The sequence below is a fragment of the Dasypus novemcinctus genome, chromosome 22, assembly GCF_030445035.2.
Source record: "Dasypus novemcinctus isolate mDasNov1 chromosome 22, mDasNov1.1.hap2, whole genome shotgun sequence".
In the NCBI taxonomy this organism is placed as follows: domain Eukaryota; kingdom Metazoa; phylum Chordata; class Mammalia; order Cingulata; family Dasypodidae; genus Dasypus; species Dasypus novemcinctus.
In genome coordinates, this window is record NC_080694.1 from 65,036,820 (window position 1) to 65,055,345 (window position 18,526).

The following is an 18,526-nucleotide window of genomic DNA, read 5'->3' on the forward strand; positions in this document are numbered from 1 at the left end:
TCTCCTCTTCCTTTTCTAATCTGCTGCGATTTGCTGCGAGTGTATTTTTGATTTCTTGAACTGTGGTGTTCATTCCCATCATATCTGTTATCTTTTTGCGTATGTCTGCAATTTCCTCTCCAAGTGTTTTCTTTATATTGTTAAACTTTTTCTTTACTTCATTAAGTTTGTCTCTGATATATGTTCTGTGATCTTTAATTACTTGTGCGAAGTTCTTCTCCCCTTCCTGGTGTTTAGTTTGTTCATTGGATTCAGCCATGTTTTCCTGATTACTGGTTTGGTTTGTAGATTTTGTTGCTGTCTTGTCATCATTTTATCTTGACGGTTTTAATGAGTTCCTTAGTTTCTTTGTCTAGTCTTGGGGATTAATTAGCTGTTGTTCTTGCATAAGTGTTATATCTTCTCTTTGTCACTTTGTTCTTCTTATTCTAATTTCTTGTTGCTGGCTGAGTTCACTTTGAAGGAAAATATTAGGGCCAGGGATAGGCAATTGTGTAAAAAAGGAAAATGTGTAAAGTAGTATTGGTAATAAATATTACCAGAGCAACAATATGAGATCTGGGAGGATGGGTATTAGACTCAAGTAAGTTGTGTAGAGTTATAGCAGTAAGTAGAGTACCTATAATGAGGTAGTTGACTGACTATGGGAGGAATACAGTATGAGTTAAATAGCCAGTGCTTTCATGAGGGAGGGAAAGAGAAAAGAAAGACCATAGTATCGAGAGTGGATAAAACACAGAAAACAAAACAAAGGTATTAGAAATTAAATGTTAGACAATCTGGGGACCAAAGAAAGGGAGGTGGTATATAGGAGAGACAGTAGATGATGGAGGATATCAAGATGTGGGGGAAAAGGGATAGTGTAGGGGGCCAGAATCAATTCACACAGAAATGAGGCAATGGAGGATGAGGAAACCCAGCAAATGTGAGGTGTTCCCTGTAGCACCTATTGTATAATTAAGATAAAATAAAATAAGTAGAAAAAGAGGGAAAAAAAGAAAAAAAGGGGATGGGCAAAGAGAAGGCAGGGAAACAAGCAAGAAAAAGAAAAGAAGAAAGAGAAAGAGAAAAAAAACCCTAAATAAATGAAAAAAGACCTTGGGGGATACAATGATAGAAAAGACTAGGAGATAATACAATATTAGCAATCAGGACAATAAAAAAGAAAAGAAAAAAAAAGAAAAAGGAAAGAGAAAACAAAAAACAAACAAAAGACAAAAAGCAAAAAACAAAAGAAAAACAACCGCAAAAGTCGAGGGCTTGGACTATCAAGGACCTCAGCTGGATCTCAGGGTGTGGTGGATTCAGGGATGTGAAGTGTGTGATTTTGCAGACTCAAGAGGTGTGAGTCTCTGGGGTGTGGTCCACCAGGGTTTAGGTGACACAGACCTGGCAACCTCAAATCTGGTTAACAGGGAGCCTGGGAGCACTGCAGTGCAACACAGCCTTCAGGGATCCCTGCAGCTGGGTGCCAGCCCTATGAGGGGGGTTACATCCGCAAACTCTGACCTCTGTGTCAGAAACCCAAAATCCCCCCTCTCATAAGAGTCTCTTCTGTCACTGTGTCACCAATTTGACTTCAGGACACCTCCCGCCCTGCAAGCCCCCGAAACAGCCTGCTGGGGGTGTCTCTTTATTGTGACTGATTTAAGTACCACTGCAGATCGGCAGCCAGGCATAGGGGGCGGGGCTCTAGCCGGAAGCACTGATAACCGTGTCAGAAACCCAAAATTCCATGCCTTGCAAAAGACTCCTCCATCTCTGTTTCACCTAATCAGCTTCCAGCCACCTTCCAACCTGCAAGCCCCCAAAACAGCCTGCTGGTCACACCTCTTTACTGCGACCGATTTACCCCTTGATATTGGAGCATTGTAAAGTATTTTCTCCTGACACAATATTTAAGTGTTGTCAGTGGAAAATGGACACTTTGAAACTGAAAAAATTTAAAAAAAAAAAAGAATGTAGTTCTAAATGACTACTCTCAGCCCCCCCCTCCCAAAAAAAAACCCACCACCAACCAAATAAACCTGATCTATTACTCCAACAAACAATTTCAAGAAATGTCTTGGAGTTTGAAGGGAGAAAATAGGATATGGGTACTTTACTTTGATAACTTTACTGTATATTTGACTCTAGTTGATTATTTTTATTTTTTAAAAATATTTTAGATAACATAAATGGTACATTAACAATATGGGAGATTCCCATATGCCCCACTTCTTTCCCCTCGCTCACTTTCCCATGGTAACAACATCCTTCATTACTGTGGTACATTTGTAACAATTGATGAACACTCGTTGGAACATTGCCACTGAGCATGGATTATAGTTTACATTATAGTTTACACTGTGTCTCACACAATGTTTTAAGTTATGAGAAAATATATAATGGTCTGTATCCATCATTGCAAAGTCATTTAGAACAATTCCAATGTCCTGAAAATAGGATATGTGCTATTATTCTACCTGTTTGATATATGAAGATGTTGGGGAGCTAAAAGTTTCAATAACGTGGCCTCTTTTGCTCCAGTGAGAGCCAGAACAGAGAACCCAAGCAGCTGGGTTCCAGAGCTCCTGTGCAGATGTGGTCTGATGGGCTGGAATGGATCTTCCAGTGCCCTAGCTCTTTACGTGAATCTGTTTGCAGGTAGAGCACCAAGTTGTGTGAAGGAAGCTGAAATAGAGAGAGAGCTGTGATGTGCTCTTTATGGGCATCTGCAGCGTAGCGGGTGCTGGGTGCAGCATGAGGACGTGGGAGAAGACTTCTGGGGTCTAGGGAAGAGAGGTGCACCCCCTCCAGGGGCAGTGTTGGGCACACAGGGTCTGCCCTTGGGGAGCAGAGGGGATGCCCCAGGAATGGGGATCACTGAGGGAAAGCTTACTGGGGTTGGGAGGTGGGAAAACTCAGAGATGCTGAAAAACAAAAGGGCAGTTCATGGGAATGGGGCTGTGGCCCCTTCCCCTGTACCCGAGAACATTCCCATCATCTTTGGGAGGTGAGTATTTTCCCATGGAGGGTATGGATCTCTTTGACAAGGTCAGAGAAATGGGCTCTGGGCTCACGAAAGTCTTCATTTCTCCTGTGTAGACCAGTTGGAAGCCAGTTAAGTCCAAATTCCTAGTGAGTGAGGCTAAACTCACAGGAAAGGAAGCTCTTGGGTCTGTGGTGAAAATTAGATGGCGTCACCTCTCTCCCCAGCTGCCAGGGCAGGAGGCTTTCAGTTAGACCTAAGGGGAAGGGGCAGTGGGGCCAGTGGGGATGGAGGGGGACCCGGACATCACCTCTGCTCACCTCCAGAGGGCGCTATGGCACATGGCAGAAAGCAGCCTTCAAACAGCTTTCTAACTTGTGTGCTGTGTTTTCCAAGGGGGAGAGGACTGAAGAGGAGATGAAATGGAGAGGAAAGGAAATACACATTACAGTGAAAAATCCCCTGGTTGGCCCCTGCTAGCCACTGGCTGGTGACCTTGTCAAGTACTTCATCCTCTGGGGCTGTTTTCCCAGGAGCTCCAAGGCCCTTCCAGACTCCTGGACAAGCAGGTGAGAGGCACCTCCTGACTCAGTGGTATCTGGTTCAGCCCCTTCACTCATGGAGGGCACACAGCACACGGCAAGTGTTCTCTTCCCCTCCCAGGGCAGACGGCTAATGCTGTAGTACTGAGGAAGGAAAACGCCTGTATTCCAGAGCCTGCCAAACCCTGGAAGCTGCCGTTCCACACAGCATTTGAAAGTTCTGGAGGAAAAGGGGGAGTTGGGTGGGAAAGAGGAGTGGAAGTCACCTCTGGTCCTCTCGGGTTCCGGATTTATTATATTCTATAGAAGATATTTCCCTTTAGAATTTTAAGTTTTAAATGGTATTAGACACTGGCTTGAGTACTAATCATTTCATAGATTAAATAGATGTTCCAGTACCAGCTTAAAACATGATTATTATTTGTAATTATTTCTAGCAGGGAAGTGTCCCCCCAATACCAAATAATCAATTTTTAATGATGTGAACTTTGAACACAACCCGTTAGTGGGCTTGGGTGTTTGTGTGACTGATTGAGATGGTGTGTATATTGGAGAACCCATGCTTTTCTGTGGAGTTGTCCTCGTGGGGGGTGGTGAGAACTTCCTACTGTGGAAATGCCCCCTTCCCTGGAGGAAGGGCTGAAGAACAGCCTGCCCCTGCCCCGGGTGACCCTGATGTCCTACCAAGAGCACAAGAGCAGAACTTAGTTCCACATGCCCTTTCCTGGTCCTTCACATCCTTTCCTCCTTGAAGAACCAGCTCAAAGGCTCCTCCTGAGAGAGCTCCACCTGCTGGATGACCTGCTCCTGGAGCTCTTTCACATTGATTTTCCTCACTGGGAGTTGCTGGTTCTTTTGTGCTGGTTCCTGTCTCCACTACATCCTGGGAAGTGTTCTATCTCCAGCAGGTAAGTGTGTGGAGATCAGGGACTGGCCCTTGAGTTATCGGTCAGGCCTCGGGATGCAAACCAGCTCCGCTAACTGGATAGGATGACGCTGGTGATACCACAGCAGGCATCACCTCCTGCAGGCTTCCTGGGTGCCAGGACTGCACTGAGCATTCACCTGGATTAGCTCTCAGAATCTCTGCAACACACTGAACATTTACCTGGATTAGTTCTTATAATCTCTGCAACATGTTGAGCATTAATCTGGATAAGTTTTTCTTTTTATTTTATTTAAAGGTTTATTTCTTTCTTTCTCCTCCCTCTCCTGGTTGTCTATTCTCTTTGTCCATTCACTGTGTGTTCTTCTGTGTCTGCATGTCTTCTCATTAGGCAGCTCTGGGAACTGATCCTGGAACTTTCCAGGATGGGAGAAAGGCGATCATTCTCTTGCACCACCTCAGCTCCATAGTTTGCTGTCTCTTATTCTCTCTTCTCTGCATCCCTTATTGTTGCATCATCTTGGTGCATCAGCTCTCCATGGGGGCGGCACTCCTGGTAGGGCTGCACTCCTGTGTGGGGTGGCACTCCTTGCATGGAACACCACACAGGTGTGCCAGCTTGCCACACGGGCCAGGATATTGAACCCTGGACCTCCAACATGGTAGATGGGAGCCCAATTACTTGAGCCACATCTGCTTTCCTGGACTAGTTCTTATAATCTCTGCAACACACTAAGCGTTTACATGGGTTAGTTCTCATAATCTTAGCAACAGCCCTGTGAGGAAGTGCTATTAATACTCTGTTGAACAGAGACTAAGAAACTTGCAAGAACCCCACAGCTAGAAGAGCCATCTCAGTCCCAAGACTCAGCCCAACACCCTAACAAGACACAGTGACTAGGGTGGTCACCGCATCGTCATCCTCGTATCCTCTCTTGGCCAAAGGATTCAAGTATCCCTCAGTGCCCCCACTGAAAACAATCCCAGCCCCTCCTCTCTTTCTAGCATACTCCTAAAGGGTGTTCTGTCTCCCTCTTCTATCCCATGTGGCAGGGAGTCGACAGTTCTCTAGCTCCTTGACCAGGGCGCAAAGCCAGTGACTTCCTCAGGGACCTTCTGTACTTAGTCCTTGCCCTCCTGCAGGACTTGCTTCAGCTCCCTCGACCTGGCCAGCAGGGGGCGATTCTGTTCCCCAGCTCCAGCTGCAGCCTCTCAACAGCTGCTTCCAACTGTTGTTTCTTGGTTTCCATTTGAGCCTGTGAGGGGTAGAAGGACAGGCATGGTTTGAGGGGCTCACAGAGCTTGGCTCCAGGAGGATCACAATATATTTACTACCGATTAAGGTGATGGGTGATGGAAGGGTGTTAGTAAGAGGTGGGAGGGATGGCAGTACAACTTTGTGCTATAATAAATTTCGTGGTTTGAAAGCGGTTAAAATGGAAAATTTTGTGCTGTATATATGTTGCCAGAATAAAAACATAAACAAAACTGTACACTACAAAGACTGAACTCTAATGTAACCTATGGAATATAGTTAGTGATATAATTATAGAGATACTGGTTCATCAGTGACACCAAACTACCACACTTTTGGACAACATTAATATGGAAAGATGCATGAGGGGTGGGGCAGTGTATAGGGATTCTGCCTGGTCAAATAGAAATAAATTTATTTGAGGACATAAAGGATCTGTATTCAGAAACCCATAAAACAATGCTAAAAGAAACCAATGATAATAAAGAAATGGCAGGATATTTCCATGTTCATAGGTTGGAAGACTAAATATTAGGATGTCAATGCTACCCAAACTGAGATACAGATTTAACATAATCCTAATAAAAATTCCAAAACCCTTCTTGGTAGAATTTGAAAAGCCAATTATAAAATTCATCTGAAGGAGTCAGGATCTCCATATAGCCAAAAATACTTTTAAAAAGAAGAACGAAGTTGGAGGACACTCACTTCCAGGCTTTAAAGCATATTATCTAGCCACAGGGGTAAAAACAGCATGGCACTGACATAAGATAGAAGGACTGACTAATGGAGCCAACTCTACAGTTCAGAACAGACCCTCCATCTATGATCCAGTGATCTTTGACAAGGCTGTCAATCCACTCAGCTGGGTCAGAATAGCATATTCAAAAACGGTGCTGTTGAACTAGATATACATTTCTCAATGAAAGAAAAATAGGACTCTTATTTCATAGCTTATTCAGAAATTAAATTAAAGTGGATCAAGGACCTAAATGTAAAAGTAGAACCATAAAACTCTTAGAAGAAAATGTAGGAAAACATCTTCAAGATCTTGTGCTTTTTGGTGTTTTCTTGGATGTTACACCCAAAGCACAAGCAAAAAAGAAAAAAAAAAACAGATAAATGGGACAGCCTGAAAATTAACTACTTTTGTTCTTCAAAATATTTTGTCAAGAAAGTAAAAAGGCAGAAACTCAATGTGCAAAAAAATGGATACCATGTATCTGATAAGGCATTGCTCTCCATGTGATATAATGAGACTATACACCTTAATGACAAAATGACAAGCCACCCTATTAAAAGATGGGCAAAAGATTTGAACAGACATTTTTTCAAAGTGGAACAACAAACAGCCAAAAGACACATGAAAAGAAGTTCACATAACTAGATATTACGGAAATGCAGATCAAAACTACAATGAGATATCATCTCTCACTATACCGAATGGCCACGCTTAAAAGAACAGAAAACATCAAGTACTGGAGAGAATGTGGAGAGATAGGAACACTCCTTCCCTGTTCGTGGGATTGTAAAATGATGCAACCTCTGTGGAAGATGATCTGGCAGTCCCTCAGGAAACTAAATATAGCACTGCCTTATGACCCAGCAATCCCGCTGCTAGGAATATATTCAGAAGAACTGAAAGCAAGGATGTGAACAGGTATTTGCACACTTATGTTCTTAGCAGCTTTATTCACAATTGCTAAAGGATAGAAACAACCTAAGTGTCCATGAACCAATGAATGGATAAACAACAAGTGGTATATTCATACGATGGACTATTTCTAAGCTGTCAGAAGGAATCAGTTGGGGAAGCATGTGAAAACACAGAAGAACCTTGAGGATATTATGTTGAGTGAAATAAGCCAGACACAAAAAGGAGGAATATTGTATGGTCTCACTGATATTAACTTAATATAATAACTAGACTTACGTATTTGTACTGTGAAGTGTATATTGGTGGGAGATGGAATGTGGGATGAGAAGGGGGTGAAGATGTTGAATGTATGTAGACCTCCCTGGCACCGAGGGATCACTACCACATACCAGCTGAAGAAGCAACTAGAAAATGACCTTGAATTAAAGATTCAATGCAGAACAGCAGAATATACCTGTCTACATATAATAACATGACTTCGGGAAGCTGTTTGACCTAATGTAAGGGGGAAATGGAAAGGAGAAATGAGATTATAAGGCTGTGAGTCTCTAAAAAAGAGTCTGGAGGTTGTCAGAAGGAATACCCCTATGTACAACTGAACAGAGTCTAAGAGACAGATAAGGTAGATACAACCCCAGGTATTGGTTCTTTTGAGGGATAAAGAGACCCACGGGTTCTATGGTCATGGCAGAAGGGGTTCACTGCCATGACAGATAGCCCTTCTTTGGAGCTGGTGTTTCTGCATGATGGAATTGGACTCAGAGGGGATCTCTTTTCACAAGACTTGCATGCTACTTTATTGGAATTGTAGTTGGTGCTGGGTTTAAGATATATGTAGGGGATTTGAATCTCTGGACTGATAATATGACACCCAGGCCCAGAGCCTCAACAGACTTCAGCTCCTACACTTTGATTTATTGGACTTACTCCACTCAGCTAACATGGAGTTGAAGAAGGTCAACCACCACAACATGGAGCCTAGAGTGTCTACAACTGGAAGCGGGAGGAGTGCATCCAGTACCCATGTGGAATCTAAGCCCTCACTTGACATAGATGTGCAATGGACACAACCAATCCAATGTCCACAGAGAAAATGTGGAATGGGTGTGGGAACGGTAGCCATGGTGGCTGCTGGGTGTGGGGAACGGGAGGAAGAGATGAGATGTGGAGGCGTTTTCGGGACGTGGAGTTGTCCTGGATAGTGCTTCACGGACAATTACGGGACATTATAGATCCCCCCAGGGCCCACTGGATGGAACGTGAGAGAGTCTGGGCTATGATGTGGACCATTGACTACGGGGTGCAGTGATGCTCAGAGATGAACTTACCAGGTGCAATGGATGTGTCATGATGATGGGAGAGAGTGTTGCTGTGGGGGGAGTGGGGGGCGGGGGCGGTGGGGTTGAATGGGACCTCATATTTTTCATAATGTAATTTTTTAAAAAAATAATAAATAATTTTAAAAAAAGAATGTATGTAGAATGTTTAATAAGGTCCACCATAAATATGGTGCAATGGTTGGACTTGATGATAACATATTATAGTGACTGTTACCCTGCTGATTTATGGATGTGAGTGTGACTGAAATTAGTAGTCTAGGAAGATTCATGTTAGTTAGAGAACAGCTGGAGGATAATATTGGGAATATATAACAATATGTGGAAATAGATGAGAGTTGTGTTTAATAAAATAAAAGCAGAAATGTTCTACTACAGGGTGTTCAGTATGTGGGGATACATGGGAATATGTAATTAATGTAATTATGGACTATAGTTAACGACATACTAATGTTTTTGTAACAAAAGCAAAGTTGGTACTATATTAATTTTATTAAAGTGAGGAAAAGAATATGGGGTTTGGTTTTATGAGATGTGAATATGATAATGCATTTTTCTCTTGATTTATTTTGGAATAATAAGGAGACCTTGACTATGTCATTCAACTAATCTGTGTTCATCTTCGTGTCTTTCTGAACACTAGAGGAACAGCTGAGTTAGCAGTTGCAATTAGGTGAGATAGAAGTGCCTGAAAAAGAACTTTTTAGGAGTAATTTTTCCATGACTTGTAGAGCAGCCTTTTTCTGTTCTTTTATTTTTGTGAGTCTGAAACAAAATTGATAATAAACAAATTTTTAAAAAGATACTGTGAACACTTTTGAAATGACAACAAAGTGTTTGGAATATTACACAGACTTAGTTGATAAGGCAGTGGCAGGGTATGAGAATATTGAGTCCAATTTTGAAAGTTTCACTCTGTAAAGTTCTGTCAAACAGCATCTCATGCTACAGAGATACTTCTAGTGAAAGGAAGAGTCAGTCAATGCAGCCACCTTACTTGTCTTATTTTAAGAAATTGCCACCCCACCCCACCCTTCAGCAGCCACCACCTGATCAGTCAGCAGCCGTCAACATTGAGGCAGGACCCTCCACCAGCAAAAGATTACAACTTGCTGAAGGCTTGCTGGGCTAGCATTTTTTAGGAAAAAAGTATTTTTAATTAAGGTATTTACATTGATTTTAGATATAAAGCTCTTTATTGCACCCTTAGTAGACTACACTGTAATGTAAGCATAACTTTTGTATGCACTGGGAAACCAAAAAAAAAAAAAATGGTGTTTTATTTTATTGTGGTATTTGCTTTATTGCTTTAGTCTGGAATTGAGTCCATCTCATCTCTGAGGTATGCCTGTACTGTTGTACCTGTGAAAGGGATAATGTTGAGACTTTCAGTACATCCCATAGTGTTCTCTTGGAGACCTCCAGGAAAGAAACTTCTCTCCCATGGCAGGAAGACATTACCAGGCTTCTTGTGAATAACTGCCTAATGTGTATGTTTGAGTCCTTTCACTTTCCTTTTGGGTTGGCTCCCAGGAAACTCAGAGCTCAAGTCAGGGAACCCCTGGAGTAAGAGGGTGAAAGCTTAAGGCCATATGTTGGTGCTACATGTATTCCTGGTTTTACTTTATACCTTTATTTTCATATCAGCCCAATTTAGCTTCTTATTTAATTTTAAAAATCTTGTTCTGTGTGGTTTTTGCTGTTGTTGCTACTTAGAGTCCCTCTTGGATGAGAGAGGGTAAAAATAGACAATATCCTCCTCATTCTGCCATTCCTGTCTTGTGTGGAATCAGGCCAGGGACTTGGGGAGAGGCTGGAGCAAGAGTGGGGTGACAGGTCTTAGGGGGGGTCAGGCCATGATGCAGTGCTGGGAACTGTTTCCAAAACACTTGGACCTGAGAAATGCCATATTTTATATTTTTCAAAATAAACTTAACCCTGGCAGAAAGGATTCAAATGTAAATTTCTAGCATGAAATAAATAATAAAGGATAAATAAAGGCAACTTATGCCAATATATTTGATAACTGAGACAAAATGACAGATTCCTTTAAAGAGACAAATTATCAAAACCGAATCAAGAAGAAATAAGAAATATGAATAGCCCTGTACCAATTAAAGAAATTAAATTCATGGGGAGAAGCCAACCCACAAAGGAAACTCCAGGCTCAATGGCTTTACTGTTGAATTCCACCATATATTTAAGGAAGAATTTATATCACTACTGTGGTAAGTCTTAGAGAAAATAGAGAAGAAGGAAAACACACTCTCAAATCGTTTTGTGAGGCATAACAAAAGCAGAGAAAGGCATCAAAAGGAAACTGTGGTGATTAAGTTCATGGGTCAACTGGGCCAGGCTGTGATGTCCATTTATTTGGTCAAGGAAGCACTGGGCTGATTGTTACTGTGAGGACATTTCATGGATTTAAATCATCAATATATTGATGACATCTGTGGTTGATGACATCTATAATCGACTGAGGACTTTGCCTTCAATAATGAGAGACGTTTGATCAAATCAGTTGAAGGCCTTAAAAGGAGAAGAGATGGTTTCTGCAGTCAGAGGAGGGAATTTCCATCTCTACTTCAGTCAGCTTCTCCTGGGAAATCCGTGCAAAACCTTCACTGGAGTTCCCAGGTTGTAGCCTGCTCTTTGGAAATTAGAATTTGGACTTCCCCATCCCTACGCTCATGTGATGCAACTCTTATAAAAATCTGTTTCCTCAGAGAACCCTGATTAATACAAAAAATGTATACCACTGTCTCTCAGGAACCCTTTTCAAAATACCAGCAAATTGAATCCAAAATAATTTTAAAATGAGAATACATCATGACCAAGAAAGTTTTATCCCTGATGCAAGTTGGGATGAGTATATGGAAATTAATCTGATTTATCATTTAATAGAATAAAATAGAATATCAATAAGATCAACTCCATGTAGAAAAAGCATTTAAAAGTCCACTATCCTTTGATAATAAAATTTCTCGGTAAACTAGGAATAGAAGGCAACTTGTGCAAGGTGGTAAAGGGGACCTATGAAAAGTCTACAGATATCAGCATATTTTATGGTGAAAGACTAAATACTTTTAAGATCAAGAACAGAGAAAGGATTTGTGTTCTTGCCACTACTATTACACAATATGCTGTCAATCAAAGGAAATAACAGGCATAGAGGTTATGAAACAGAAGAGAGTGTCTCATTCCACAGGTGACGTGATTGTGCACATAGCAAATCCTATGGTAACAATGTTCCTAGTCCAGGAGTCAGTATAGCAAGATTGCAAGGTTCAAGGACAACTTTAAAAAGTAATTTTTATTTCTATACACTATGCAAAATTAGGAAAAGAAAATTGGAAATTCAATTTATAGCAGCATTGTAATAACAAAATAGGTATCAATTTAAAGGAAATGTGCAAGATGTCTCCACTGAAATCTACAAGTACTGCTAAGGGAAAGTAAAAAACCTAAATAAATGTGGAGAAATATCGTGTCAAGGATTGGAATATTCATTATTAAGGAATCAGTTGTCCCCAAATTGGCTTATTGCTTAAATACAATTCTAATCAAAATCATGGCAGGCTTTTAAAAATAAACTGACAAGCCGATAGTACAATTTATACAGAAGCACAAAGGACTTTGAATAGCCAAAATGTTTCTTGAAATACCTATTTTGAAATTCAAAAAAAGTAAAAAAATAACAGAAAACAGCAGCTCAATAAATTGTGGAAGCATTTTCCTAGAAAGTTCTGTCAGGCACTTTTATCTCACTGGATTCAAATTACTAACTCAGCTGTTACTCTAGTGTTTAGAAAAATACATAGATGAAATAGATCACTTAAGTGCCTTAAAAAGTTTTTTAAAAGAATAAATGTGGATGATCCATGGAGCAGATCTGAAAACTTACTGCTGAGCTCCAGTAGCAGCCTCAGGGCAGTGGTAGCTCAATGAACATAATGAAGAGGGTAAATAGAACCACAGGTACACGTGTTCAGGACAACTCCACGTAATCCAGTGGCGAAAGGATAGACTTTTCCACAAATGTTTGAAAGTTGCAAAAACGGTTTTGGCACAAGGAGCTGGCGGGGGCGAGGCCGAGGGGACCTGGACAGCTAAGGCCCCCGAAGGAGAAACGACCCGCGCCCGGGATGCCGGGCTCCTGCGCTCGGCCTGGGGGAAGGTCCACCTTGGTGTGGGGGATGGTGGGCAGGTGCCTGGTCGAGGGTCTGGGGAGGGGGTCAGCCCTCGGGTTCGTGGAGTGCGTGGGCAGAGCCTGGGCGGGTCTTATCGCCCACCTCCCCGCCGTCCACGAGGGTCTCCAGCCCCCAAGCCGCGTCCTGCCCTCCGCCCTCCAGGACCCGCATCTCCGGGGCCTCCAGCTGCGAGGCCGCCTCCCCTCAATCACTTCCCGTCCCTCACCCTGACTCTCCTTTTATTCCTGGGTGTGTTTGAATTTTACCATTCCTGCAAAACGGAAAAATGCTTGACACTTAAAACTTATAACCAAGTACAGAGTGACACCTGAGTAATTACCGTCCAGGTGAGAATAGAGACATCCACCCCGCCCTGGCCAGAAGCCCACTCTGCTTCTCACTGAGAAGACTCCGTCCCTCCCCTCACTGTGTCCACGAGGCTGCCCCCTCCTCCCTGGCTCCTTCCCATCCACTGTTTTTGCCTCCATCCCCCAGTCGTCCCTATTTCCTCCCTCTCTTCTCTTCTCAGGAGCCCCCCTTGTCCCTAGGCCAATGCCAGAGGAGCTCATCCTCCCTCTTTCCCAGATCCTAGAGTTGGGGAATCACGGACGGATTCCTGGAGGAGGCGCCCTCATGCCTGGAAGCAGCAGCAGAAACAAGCGTCAAGGCCGTGGGCAACCAAGGCCCTCTCCTAGGAGGCAGGAGAATTGGTGCTGGGGGACCCCCAGCTTGTGGTCCACCTTGGCCCTAGGAACCAGATGGAATGGTCTGGAGATCGTGCTCTGCCCTGAGGCCGGAGTCCACGGTCACCCCCAGGGAGGAAACGTCTACGTCAGCGTGGTCGCACAGACCCTGCCCTGGATCGCGGGCGCCCCCTGATGTGCAGATACTTGCCCTAATACTCCGGAGGCAGGGAGACCCCGGGGAGGGCTCCCCTGAGGGCAAATGGGAGCGCGGGTCTTCTGTCCTCCGCCCGGTGGGCACACGGGGGCGCCGCCGCACTCTCTAGGATTCTGACGTGAGGAGGGGTCGGACTTGAGTGGGGCAGAGCTGGGGGACCTGGGGGTTCAGCACTGCTGGGAAAGGGGGTGAAGTTGCCTTCTGAGCATCCCTGGAATCCACTGGAGTCAGACTCCCAGGGGTGCAGGGAGTGGGAAAGGAGGGGCGCTCGGCAGCCCTTGTGCCTCCTTGAGGTTTCCATCTCTTCCCAGAGCCCTCACCCAGCCCGCTTGATGAATCACCTGGGAGCCCTGGAGAGTAGAAAGTATTTTTTATTACTCTCTTTTCCTTTTCAGAGGGATGTTTTTTAAAAAAATAAATTGTTAATATTAGAATAATTTTACACTTACACAAAAACTGTAAAGTTGTTCAGAGAGCTCACAGACAACCCCCAGTTTCCCACATTATTATCATCTTATATTCCTCTGGCACTTTGCTTCTGCTAATGAGGCAGTATTGATGCATTTTTAATAACTAACCTGAAGTTCATGTGGATTTCATAAGCTTCACCCCATGTCCTCTCCCTGCCCCAGGATCCCACCCACAGCACTGCATCACATTTAGTCTCTTCAGCTCCTCTGGCTGTGACAGTTTCTCAGACTTTCCTTGTTGTTTGTGACCTTGTGAGTTTTGAGGAGTCTTGGTCAGCATGTGTAATGCCTCTCTCTGAATTTCAGGGAAAAGTCCACAGAGATGCCATACCTCAAAAGAATAAGAAGAGGATGTGGCATGACCCTTACTCATCTCTGGTGATCTGAGCTGGGTTTTCTGGCCAAGGCAGTGATTCCCAGGATTCTCCATCCTGAAGTGACTGTTCACATCCCCCTTCCATTGTCCTCTTTGGAAGGACGTCTTCTGTGCAGTCCACACTTAATGTGTGGGGACTTATGCTCAACTCAGTGAGGGTGGAGCATCTACATGAATCATTGAGAATTCTTGTGTTTGGGAGCTTTGTCTATTCTTGCTGCATTTAATTATTTATCCAGTCATTTACAGGCTCATGGATATTAATTTTGTACTTTCGGCTATAATCCATTTCTGTGCTATTTATTTTGTTGCTCGGATTGTCCCAGTTTTGGAAAATGGATCTGGCTCAAGCAGTTGGGCTCCCGTCTGCCATATGGAAGGTCCAGGGTTTGATGTGCACGTCCTCCTGGTGAAGGCAAGCTGGTCCATGCAGTAGTGCCCCCCCCAGGAGTGTCACCCCACGAAGGCGAGCTGGCCATTGCGGAGAGCTTGTACTGCAAGATGATGCAACAAGAAACACTGAGGAAAGTCAATAAGAAACATAACAGAACACGGAGCTGAGGTGGTACAAAAGAATGCTTGCCTCTTTCCCACTCTGGAAGGTCCCAGGATGGGTTCCCAGAGCAGCCCAATGAGAATACAAGCAGACACAGAAGAACACACAGTGAATGGACACAGAGAGCAGACAGTGGAGTGGTTGGGGAGTGGGTAAAATAAAGAAATAAATCTTAAAAATAATTGTTCCAGTTTTGGTCATAGAGAGCCCTTCCAATTAGCTCCTGAGTCCTTCTGACATGTCCTCATGGTTTTATGTTTTGGACAATACTCACTTGCTCCCACTCCCATATGCTCCAAACTCATCCAGTGTATTTCCTATCCCAGCCCTAGATTCGGCCTTTTCTTCAAGGACCATTAGTTCAGTTTGGAGATAATGGTATTAGAAACTAGGTTTAGGCATTGGGTTTGCTCATTGCTATTGGGGCTTCATTGCTTCTAGGTCCTCAGCAGAGAAAACTAGGAAATGTGTAACCAATGCATGTGTAACACATCTATAATACATATACATACACATATATCAAGGTTTACACTAAACTACATTAATCTACACATGAGTAGATTCAATGGCTCCAACTCTAATCCCCTATCATATATGTCATGCTGGCTTTCTCCCTTGCAAATCTGTAACCTCCAATTCTCAGTGAGAAATTTGGCTCTCAACACCCACCACATATTTATTGTTCAGTCCTCATACACATGGGTAGTGACTTCAAAATTGTTAGCCCTTACCCCATGAGAGAGAAATTTGCCAACTACAGTCAGTGCTTATGCATAGTTCCTTTTGTCTTCACTCTTAAAACTTCTAGCCATTTCCAAAGGTCCTCAGTCCAGTCGCTCCTTCACCCCTCCTTCAGTGAGGTCATGCCAGGTACCTGTAACACAACTAGATCCTTCTGCCACAGTCTGAAGCCATCCTGTGACTTCTCATTTGCCAGGATAGCTTTTTATAGTTTGCACACTTAACATTTATTCTTTGTGCTGTAAGGTTTATGGTTTTAGACAAAGTGTCATGTATCCACTCAACAGTATCACACAGCCTAGTGTTGGGGACCTAAAAATACCTCCTGCTTCACCTAAACAACCTTCACTGTCTCCAAGGTCATGGCAACCAGGGATCTGCTTTCAGTATTTATAGTCTTATATTTCAAGAATTTCATGTAGATGGAATCAGACAGCATGCAGTCTTCCCAGAGTGGTTTCTTTCACTAGCAACAGACATCTAAGATTCATCTATGATCTTGCATGAATTTATAGCTCATTCCTTTTGATGGCTGAGTAGTATTGTATATTATGGATCAATGGATTATCACTGTTTTTATTATTTTTTTTGATGAGCCTCTGTGGCTTGGACCCAGAACCTTGGACGTGGGAAGCACGTGCTCAAACTACTGAGCTACACTTGCTTCACAACCAGTAACTGTTTTATCCATTCACATAGAGAAGGTAAATGTGGTTGCATCAGTTTTGGGGAATTATTAAGCTGTTATTATATTTCTGTGCAGGTTTTTAAGTAAATATAAGTTTTTAAATTAGATGAGCAAATACTTGGGAGTGGCATTGCTGGGTTGTAATTTAAGTCCATGCTTAGCATTTTAAGAACCTGCCAAATGCCTTCCATGGTGGATGCACCTTTTGGCCTTCCTACCAGCAGGGAGTGTGGGTTCCTGGTCTCCACGTCCTTGCCAGTGCAGGTATCACCATTTGTGACAGACTGAAAATCGCTTCCCAACCCAACAATGACCTCTACATCCTAATCCCTGGAACCTGTGAATATTACCTTATATGGCAAAAGGGGCCTTTGCATATGTAATTGATGTAGAGCTGGGGGATTAGCCAGGATTACTCCCATGGGCCCCAGGTGTGATCACATGGATCTCATAACAAGGAAGTAGGGGGAGATTTTACTACGACCAGAGGAGAAGGTGATGAGAAGACCGAGCAGAGATTTGACGATGTTGGCCTTAAGGTTAGACTCATGCAGCCGGGAAGCCAGGGAGAGCTGGCAGCCACAGAAATGCAAGAGGCAAGACACAGGTTCTCTCTCTGCTCGAGCCTCCAGAGGGAGCCAGGCCTGGCCGATTCCAACCAGAGACATTGATTTTGGATTTCTGACCTCCAGAATTGTGAGAACATAAATTCTGGTTGTTTAATATAACCTATTGTGAAAATTTGTTCCATTGGCAACAGGAAACTAATCCACCAGTTTATTATATTTTGGTTTAATTTGGCCATTCGCACAGGTATGTGCAGGGGCATCTCATGGTGGTCTCATCTGCACTTCCCTAATGACAGTGACGCTGGGCATGTTTTTAGGTGCTTATTGGCCACCTGTGTGTCTTCTTTGGTTCTTTACATATTCTGGGAAGAAATCCTTTATTAGAAATGGGATCTGACATATTTTATCTCTCTGGCTTCAGCCAATGATAAAACATAAACTCTCAAATGAAGATTAGAATGCTTGAAAAGTGGTATCCATCACCTTGAGCTTCACAGCTTTCAAATACACATTTTCTGGTGGGATCTGTTAATTGTAATAAATATCACCTTTTGGAAAAACGTGAAGAAATCTGTCTATACTGGAAGATCTACATAACTCAGTGGGCCAAAGTGTTACATTGAAATCTTTATGCATTAGTACAAGATCCATTCAATGTGCAAAGAGAGACCTGAGGATTTCAACATCACACGATGAAATATTCAAGATTTCAGACTGCAACTCACTTTTAGAAACTCCACTTGCATGCTTTTAGTATAGTACGATAGATGAATGTCACCACTCACCTGTAAAGGCTATTAAAAATACTCCTCTCTTTTCCAACTACATTTATATGCGAGCCTGAATGTTTTTTCAAACCCAAATAACTGATTTAATCTAAGAAGAAAGTCCAGGGGTGCTCTATTGAGTCAGCAAAGAAAGATATGCACAAATGTAAATTGATCAACTCTTCTTATTACATTGTTTCCTTTTGGAATTAGTTATTAACCTGTAATGAGTTTTGGGATAAGTATTAATCTATAGGAATCTGTATTTTCAATTCCATTTTAAATTCTAATATGGTCAGTAGCAGTAGATGTCACCAGAATCTCCTCGGGGTCCTCACTAAAGTGTAAGCTGTGACTAGTCAGGACCAGGCCTCACTGAGGGGGTGACCGAGTGCTCGGTGCAGGTGCAGGGGAGGGGTCGGGCCAGTCCAGGACCCGGTCTCGCTCTCAGGGAGCCCCCGAGGCTGGCGAGTGGGGCGGGGAGGCCGAGGGGGGAGTCCTGGGTCCCAGCAGTTTCATTTTCCATCTTCCAACCCGAGTCAGGTCCTTCTGCCCCGACCCTCGTGACGCGGGCCCAGGCGGCCTCCCACTGCGGGCCCGGTTCTGGAGAAGCCAATCGCC

The 18,526-nt window shown here is 43.3% G+C and overlaps 1 long non-coding RNA gene across 1 annotated transcript in view; it reads left to right on the top strand.

Moving 5' to 3' along the window:
- LOC111759641 (uncharacterized) overlaps window positions 1-18,061 on the top strand; it is a 33,702-nt gene extending 15,641 nt beyond the window's left edge. The window contains exons 2-3 of the long non-coding RNA XR_002793563.2: window positions 3,368-3,540; window positions 14,515-18,061. This is a non-coding gene — a long non-coding RNA (uncharacterized lncRNA). The remainder of the gene's footprint in view (window positions 1-3,367; window positions 3,541-14,514) is intronic.
- The last annotated feature ends 465 nt before the right edge of the window (window positions 18,062-18,526 follow it).